The sequence below is a fragment of the Excalfactoria chinensis genome, chromosome 3 (genome assembly GCF_039878825.1).
Source record: "Excalfactoria chinensis isolate bCotChi1 chromosome 3, bCotChi1.hap2, whole genome shotgun sequence".
Taxonomy (NCBI): domain Eukaryota; kingdom Metazoa; phylum Chordata; class Aves; order Galliformes; family Phasianidae; genus Excalfactoria; species Excalfactoria chinensis.
In genome coordinates, this window is record NC_092827.1 from 26,876,695 (window position 1) to 26,885,650 (window position 8,956).

General features: G+C 43.5%; 1 long non-coding RNA gene across 1 annotated transcript; it reads right to left on the reverse strand.

Annotated features, from left to right (window-relative positions):
- Positions 1-2,659: 2,659 nt before the first annotated feature.
- Positions 2,660-5,471, reverse strand: LOC140250590 (uncharacterized). The gene is made up of 3 exons (XR_011903210.1): positions 5,427-5,471; positions 4,134-4,439; positions 2,660-3,484 (listed from the first exon to the last, which is right to left on the reverse strand). It is a non-coding gene; the product is annotated as an uncharacterized lncRNA (long non-coding RNA).
- Positions 5,472-8,956: the final 3,485 nt, after the last annotated feature.

An 8,956-nucleotide genomic window follows, 5' to 3' on the forward strand; every position in this document is an offset into this window, starting at 1 on the left:
CTGGAAAGCTCCCAGACGGAAAGGGACCTTGGTGTGCTGATGGACAGTCGGCTGAATATGAGCCAGCAGTGTGCCCAGGTGGCCAAGAAGGCCAATGGCATCCTGGCTTGTATCAGGAATGGTGTGGTGAGCAGGACTAAGGAAGTCATCCTGCCCCTGTACTCAGCATTGGTGAGGCCTCACCTCGAGTACTGTGTCCAGTTTTGGGCACCTCAGCACAAGAAGGACATGGAGGTACTGGAGCAGGTCCAGAGAAGGGCAACGAGGCTTGTTAAGGGCTTGGAGAATCAGCCCTATGAGGAGAGACTAAGGAAGCTGGGGCTGTTTAGTCTGAGGAAGAGGAGGCTGAGGGGAGACCTTATTGCTGTCTTCCAGTACCTTAAAGGTTCTTACAGTGAGAGTGGGGCAGGTCTATTCTCACTACTGACTTGTGACAGGACGAGGGGAAATGGCCTCAAGTTGCGCCAGGGCAAGTTTAGGTTGGATATTAGAAAGAACTTCTTTACAGAAAGGGTGGTTAGGTACTGGAATGGGCTCCCCAAGGAGGTGGTTGAATCGCCATCCCTGGATGTGTTTAAGAGCCGCTTGGATGTGGTACTCAGGGATATGACTTAGAAGAGGTTTGTTGTTTTAAGAGATAGGCTACTGGTTAGGCTGCGGTTGGACTTGATGATCTTCAAGGTCTTTTCCAACCTGAGTAATTCTATGATTCTATGATTTACTTCAGAATGAGCTCAAAAATGTCCTAGTGGACATCACTATTTCTACAGGCAAAAAAAAATGATGTCAGAGAATGTGGGATGGATCAACCCCAAGTAGCCCTGTTATTTATATCATAAAATTTGTCGTGTTGTACCTGGAATGCAAGTACCTCTTTCCCTCAGTCCCTATTCAGCACTTCTGTAATAGTGTCTGTGTTTGGAGTGGTTGGATGCAATGCCTACTCTGGCTCCATCCATCATCCTTCTTTTCCCTGCCTGTTCAAATGTCTTGGGAGAAGTAGGTGGGTGAGCACAATGACAACTTGGCTATCACTGATGCAGCAGTGAGCTTCATTGCTGAAGCATCTGAAGTCTGTAGACATAGAGAAGCTATGAGATTTCTCAAAGGTTCAGCCCATACCAGAACTGACAGTAAAGAAGGGAAATTTGGGGTAGGTCACATGCCCTGAGATCCCATGAGGCCTGGGCAGGGTCAGAGAGGGCAAGAGGCAAGCAGTAATGCATGCAGGATGTCCTAGAGAACCTCCCAAGCCAAGTTCTCAAAGGGGGAGAAACAGAAATGGGCTGATGAACTCACGCAGCACACACTGCTGTTTCCAAAATCTCCGAAATGCCTTAACTCCACCAAATCATTCCAGCGTCTTTTGTGGAAAAAGCTGGCCTGCACCCTTCATCTTTAATTTCCCCACTGCAGTGTAAAGCAGGCTTTCTCCCCCCACTTAGCTTGATTTTAATCCCCTTTTTTGAGCTCGGTATGCCTTTTTCATTTTTTTTATAATGCTTAATAATCATGTATGTTCTATCCCCTAGGTGGTATGTTAATTCTTTTCTTTCATCTAGTTAATTAGAAGATTTTGTTCTGCATAAAATATATGAGGCAGCTGGGGCAGGGTCTTATGAACTGGTGAACATCCAATAACTATATTAAGCTGTTTCTTAAGGCTTTGAAATTGTCTTCAGATGGAAGCTGTTGACAAACCCTGAAGAGAAGCACTACTTGAATATTCACATTAAAACCATCACTGCAGTTAAGTTAGTGATGCATGATTAATTGGTTTGAATGCAATGGATTCATACAGAGTAAAATGCCTCTATGAAAATCAATAGCATGACTACAATTAGCAAGAGCATTACTTTGGAGATATTAAGGGCCACAAATCAAGAATGTCGGCTGAAGAGTAATAGTGGACGCATCTACAGACAAATAGCAGTTGTGTCTCCAATGCAGCATGAGAGCTTTTGGGCCATCCCACATATTCTTTCTATTCTCTCAACAGTAATGCAAAAGCGTGACAGCTGCTCCCGGCAAATAGCAGAGCAAAAGGTGCTCTTCTGCTTCCCTTGGTGGAAACCTCTTGATCCTGGGCATATGTAGGCATGCAGAACATGATATCCTCACCAACCACTTTCTCCTTGCCACCTACCTGATTCCAGCTGCCATTGATGGGCAACCCCAGAATGTCATGGGAGTTCGGCTCCCTGAAAAACCCAAAGGCGTTTTTTGGGGGTTGTACAAGCATTGCAAATACTGCTCCTCTCTCACTGCATCATCACAGACCCCTTTCTATCCTACTGTATAATAGCCTCTCCAGGACTGAGCGTTGCTTGAATCTGTGGGTAAATTAAACATGATATTGTGATCTTTTTTCCCACAAGCACACACAGGTAAATGGTACCAATTTCAGTCTTCCTTTGGTATGTGCCCTGATTTTAAAAAAGAAATGCACCACTTAACTGCATTTTCAACTCTTTCACTCACGGAAATACACTGAGTGGTTGATTCTGTGTATCTGTGCAAAAATAGAAAGCTGCCTATCTGCTGGCAACACCATGCCTCATGGCTTGAAGCTGTTTGAAATCACAATAAGATTTTTAACTTGGAAATGAAGGGGATAAAAGCAACTTCTTTGATATCCATGACTGGAGGTCTAATATAAATAATAGGAGAAAAAACACACCAAATAAACAGTCTGTAATGGAACTACAGGAGATGAGAGCGTTGGACAGTGCTAACACCGATGAGAACAGGGAGGTGAAACGTCTGCCATATATATCCAAATTAGCCTCAGATATAAAGCAACCCTCACTCCTCAAAGAGCAAAATGAAGAAAAAAAATCTATACTCTTCTTAAAAAAATTAGGAACTACCTAATTAAATAAATTATCAACTAACACAGAAAAAACCACAGTGAACCATAGAAATACTAAGTAGGGGATAGACTGTCAGAAGTGATCCTTAATAATAATAGTTTCTTTGAAATTTTTCTGGTGACATGAAAGTGGGAAGCATCTCCAGTGTGGCAGAGGATGAAGATGTCAGGCAGAAAAACCAACAATCCCAAAGAGGATGACAGTGCAATAAACTTCGGTGGAATAAAGGACAAGATAATTCGAAGACTAATGTGAAGAATTTGCACTAAAACCTGGTAATCTCTCAGCTGGAAATGAAAGTGTGGAGAAAGCACTGGGTCACTGAGCCAGTCAGGATGAATACTGTCACCAGCGTGATCCAACCATGAAAGGCAAATCCTGTCTGAGGCTATCTGTCCCTGATGACATGCTTCCAGTGGAGCGAAAGCAGCACTTTGTTTTGTAGAAGCTCATGTTAAGACTTCACTTGGAGTATTGTGCACTGCAGTGGTGCCCCTTGCTTGTGACAAGAGTTGCAACAGACTTCTGTGAGATGGATGTGGGATGGAAAGCCCAGGGCTTGGGTCACTTCATCTTGAGAAGTAGAAGGTGCAGAGGGGTGCAATCATACCCTGCAAACACATAATGATGCTAAATTCTAGAGAATCTGGAGAAGAAAAGCTACGTAAGCCAAAGGATATAATTCATATAGAGACATTTGGAAATACTGCTAGGCAGAATTTTATAAAATATATTACATTCTCAGCATACGGAGGATTTGGAATAGAGTAGTACTGATATAGAACTTGGTCATCATTAAAGCAATTTGGTCAGCTTATGAAATTGTATGACTAAACTATTTAGTAAGTGGCTGTATTAAAAACTCAGGAGCTCCTTTTCGGTCTTACATCCCTCAAACTGGCACTGCTTAAATCTAGGAATAGACAGATAGTCTTGTATCCCAGAGGAGCCGGTGCTGCTGGTCTATAATACCAGGCACTGTCTGTTAGAACTGCTTACAGCTCAGCTACTGTGGTCTTCTTTCATTAGAGCTGTACTTGCTATGGGAATTGAAGGAGCAAAATTGGTTTTATCTTGTTTATTTACTGCCTAGCTGCTGTGCATCCCTCTGAGACAAGAGCTCAGCATCTTTCCTGCTGCTTTCCTGGGCCATGTCAATCTGCCTCCTCAATCCTCACTGTGTCCCCCATCAGCAGCTCCTGGTGAGCACATGCTGGACAGGATGTATCAGACACCTCAGAACTAACCCAGTAGCATTACCTGGCATGGTGACAGGTGGGCATTTGGAACCAGACTTTGCAGCTCTTCCCTGCCAGAACTCCCAGCCTGGGGCTGGTTCCTAGGGCAGCCCCAAGGCTCCAAGCTTGGAGCTGTGGAGGAAGCAAACATTCACCTCATGTTCTGCACACATCCAGCCTTGTAACAGCTAACAAAGCCTGGTCCAGGGCTTGGTGGAGGAGGAGGCACCTGTCAAGGTGGAGTATTCTGCATCTTTTAAGTGAATAACTGCACTGCATGAAACAGGAGGTGTAGCCATCATGCTGGCACAGCTGCAGGAAAGTATCTCTGGAAAAAAAATGAGATTTATTATCTGAAAGGTAATAATACTAACTGCAGCACACAGGGATCTTAGTGCTGGTGCATCTTTATTAATGTTGTTATAAAAGCTTCTACAGGGATCCTAGTTATCAAATGGCTCTGACAGCAATTCATCCACAAAGCCCTGTGTTTTAATTTCTCTGTATCTGAAAAGAAACGGGCTGGGTGGGTGGAAAGTCTCCTATTTTCAACTGCTTTGTCCTTTGCTTTAAAGCCTGACACGTTGCAAGTGTAAAGGAGGAACATGTAGGATTACAGCGGGAGGAATACATCTTTGAAAAATAAATACCCTGCCATAAAATGCATGCTACAAAGTGACAGGTACCATCTATTGATATAATGGAGTCTTTGATTCCCGGAGTGCCAGCCGTTATGAGGAGCAGCACATAGAAATGGGAGCCAGAGCCTTGAAAAAAATCCTTTGAATATCAGCAGAGCCACAAATAGCAGCAAGGGATTTAATGGCAAAACGAAGCTTTTGCTGCATGCACTGTGAAACAATAGAACTAATGAATTGCTGGAAATAGCGAATATCTGCTTTGAGACCAAATGGAGACTGATCAGGGAAGCAGCTGACTCCTAGGACCTTCCCCTTCTGCAGCCCACCCTAGCTCTGGTTATACATGGCCAGCTTCAGGTGAGTGCTGAAGGTCCAGGCCCAGCGGTATCTGCAAGCAAGAATGATCAACTGGCTAAGCTAAGTAGCTGGATATATAATACTTTATTATTATTATTTTACATTACTTTCTCTTGACAAAGCTTGAAACTTCCCAATTGTATGATGTCACAGTAGTGCATCTTGTGAACGTAACACAGTAAGTGCTCAGTGAACGATGCTTAAAGTGAAAATGGGGCCTGTATGGTTGGAATAACACAAGTGTATGGTTATAATTACAGAGTAAATGGATAGTCAGAGGGTATCCAATAAACGACTCAGTTGAGGTGGATACTCACCAAAGTTGAGGCTCACCACAAAAAATTCACAAAGGAGCAACCTCCAAAAAGAGATACTGCCTTAGTGGTGTTCAGCCCTATAAATGGGATCTGGGAAAGGTGGAGTCAAGCTCCACCCCTTCCAGGAGCACAGCTGAATTACCTTCACCTGTGCTCCCGCAGCTGACCCGTCATTGCCTCAGATGGTTAATCAGAGGTTCAGGCTGTGATCAACAATTTCCCTTACAGGGCCAGTTCTCAAAATACTTAGGCCAATACCCCTTTGTACTTTCACCCCTCATCTCATAGCTTAGCATTTGTTCAAGGAAAATCTGTCCACATGTCTCTTTCATCAGACTCTGGGGGAACAGTGCATTTTTCATATTACAGTGTTTGGGGCTGTCCCACACGGGGCTTTTTGTATGGCTGGAAAATGCTGGTTCAGCAACACTGTGGTGTGACAGCCCTTGTTTCTGAGGAAGAGACATTAGTGCTTTCCTGGAGAACCACAGCCAGGGAGGATAGTTCCCTTTTCTTAAAGATTCTGGGCAATGCCACCTTTTAAACAGTCCACGTGGAGATGAAGTAGGAAGTCAGGTGCAGGTTGTGCAAGACTGGCTCATATTGTGCAAACAATACATAATATCAGTCTGCAAGGCTTTCTCCTTTGGAAGATGCTAGAGTTTTCTCTGTTAAAATGCAAAGTACTTAATTTCTTTCCTGTTGCTTTTTTATTTTTATTTTTATTTTATTTTATTTTTTTCATCTTATAAATGTTGGCTCTTTTATGTGTTTGGCTTGACAGCAACAAGAAGCCCTAAGCCAGTGGCCAAGCTGAGGCTCTCTCATGCATCCATGCTCAGTGCAGTTGTGTTGGTACTGGCATCTGGCCCTGAGGGCAGGGAACCCTGTGCCAGCTTTAGCTCTGCACAAGGATGTTCTACTCCAGACACTCTGCTGGCATTGCTGTGCTCAGGGCTGCCAAAGCTGCCTGCACAAACAAAACACAGAGCTCCGGAACTGCCACCTGGCTGTCTCTCTTGCTCTCTTCTCCTTTTATTTATCTCTGTGGCAGCAGTGGCCAAGGTTTGGGACAGGCTGTCGCAGCAGGAGATGGAGAATCACAGGAACATCACTGGGGTCAGTTGAGAACAATGTGGGGTCCCCTTCCAGCTCAGCTCCTGCTTGTTACTCAAGCTACCTGCCCATATTTATGTAGAGCTTCATTAAATTTCAGCCTGAGCTAGCTGGTATTTAACAACCAAACTATTAATTATTGGGTGTCTGCAAAGCTACAGCCAGCTCCAAAAGGAAGCAAACAACAACTTGGGGACACTTATTTACAATGTACAGAGGCTGTATCTGGAGCAACACAAGTACCACTCAGACTCCAAAACCTTTTATTCCAGCATCCAAAGTGGTCTCCTTGCCAACACACTTTCTGCTCCTAATTATATGACCAGAAAAGAGGAAGAAATTTACACATGCACATCTCAGGCATGCTCTGTCTGCCTTTTAGCAAACAGCATTTGGAGGCATATAAATGACAGGAGTGACCTGCAATGCATATTTTGATCTTGATGTAACTCCATGTTGTATAAAAAATGCTTTGTTAAGGGACGTGAAACAAAAAGATCAAAAACATGAGCACAAGGAAGTGTTACTCCCTGTCCCTGTGTGGGCATAGGCCAGGGATGTGGAGGATGAGAGCAAGGTCACCAGGCAGCGGGCATGGTGCTCAGCAGAATTTTGTTCAACACCAGTGAGCAATGAAACCCCCCACATGGGGAAGCCAATAGAATAGAAAGGAGATGGTGGACAAGTATCCCAGCAGCAACCAGCATTTTAGAAATCTCAGCCCCTCAGCAACTATGGAAACCTTGTACTGTCCACATGGGCATAAATAATTCAGGGCAGACCCACATTAAAGGCTGAACTTATCACCCAGGTCCAAACAGGTGTCTTCTTGCCTTGGATAGGTGGTTTCTCTCTTTTATCAAAGCTCAGCTTCATCCCAGCAAAGCACAGTGGTTTCATCTGGGAAGAGGAAAAGAAGCTACTGTTTTTGGAAGGAAAACATTACATCCCTGGGACACCCTGATGAGCTTTCTGTCCAGCCTCTACTGCTTACATATGCTACACAGCACAAGTTCTTTCCCAAAGTTCAGGTCTTTCTACAACATAAAAGTGCTGTAAGCTACTTATCTGCAGCTGAATTGCTTTTCCTGGGCTACACACATTAATTGCTGCAGCATGTGCTGCCAAATTGAGTTTGGGGGAAAAAAAAATCAGTGAGTGCCAAGTAATCTGTCTTAAAAAGCCACCTGCACTAGGAAAGGAAATAAAGGATCTAGGGGTGCCTGGAAGCTTAACTTCACCAAAGGGGTAGCCAATGGTAGGCTTCAATCCTCACTCTCTTCTTTTCCTTCTTCCTTGCTTTGCCTTTGGTCCTTTGCCTTTTCCTTGCATCCTTTCACTAATTCTTTCCTGCTGATTAGTGGTCCTAAAGTAACAGCAACAAGAAAAGTGAGAAAAAGAATCATAGAAGGTGCCCCTGGGGGCCATCTGGCTCAGTCCCACTCATTCAGGGACACCCTGCTCTGGGTGTTGGGTAGGCAGGACACGTACCACTGTATGGCTGCACCATGTGATTCCATCTGCCTGGCTCTAATAAGCATAGAGGGATTTTTATGCACTATCATCTCCTTTCCAGTTGTTATACATCCCAAGGGCTCTGGTCCCCTTAAGTTGAATACAAGCTGGTCTCTTGAAATAAATGCTTAGGAGTCATAAGATTACTTAGACTTATGGGAAAGCAAGGATGGGAGAAGAGACACTACAGGTCAAAACAAAACAAAACACAAAAATAAGGGAAAAATTGAAATGATGGAAAGCTATGCTATGAAGGATTGTCTGGCCTTGGGGACTGGTTTATGCAAGCCATTTTGAGCTATAGATCTCAAGCAACTTAAAAGGGAGCAGCAGTCAGACATCCTAATCACATAGAGACCTGCCTGCCATGTTGAAGAGAACTCCCAAATTAGAAAGTACATGACTGGAAAAGGACTGTCTGTAGGAATGTATATTGGATTTTTATTACTTGCAAATAGCTGTTAAAACATTTCTTACTGCAATTCCAATTCATTCAAAATTTTCAATACTCTCTGTTGAAGTAGATTAAACTGCATATACCGTCCTTAAAAATCAAGTGTTGGATAGCTTCCAAAGAGTCATAAAGCTAAGGTTGCAGGATGATAACAGTCATTTGTAAAAGTAAATATGATAAAATGAACAGCTGCTTGCATGAGGCAGCACCACAGACTTCCTAATTACTAGATCAGTTCATTTGGGGCTTCAAAATAATTTGAGTTCTGCTTGCCTGAGTGCTGTTAATTGATCAGAAAGTAAAGCTGATCACTGCTTTCTTTTCCCATGGCATATATGTTTTAATAAATTATTGCTTGCAACTCATGCAGTGTTACTCATTATTGACTTCAGATACATTAGCTGGGTGGATGGCAAGGACCATCCACCATTAATATCCCACTAGT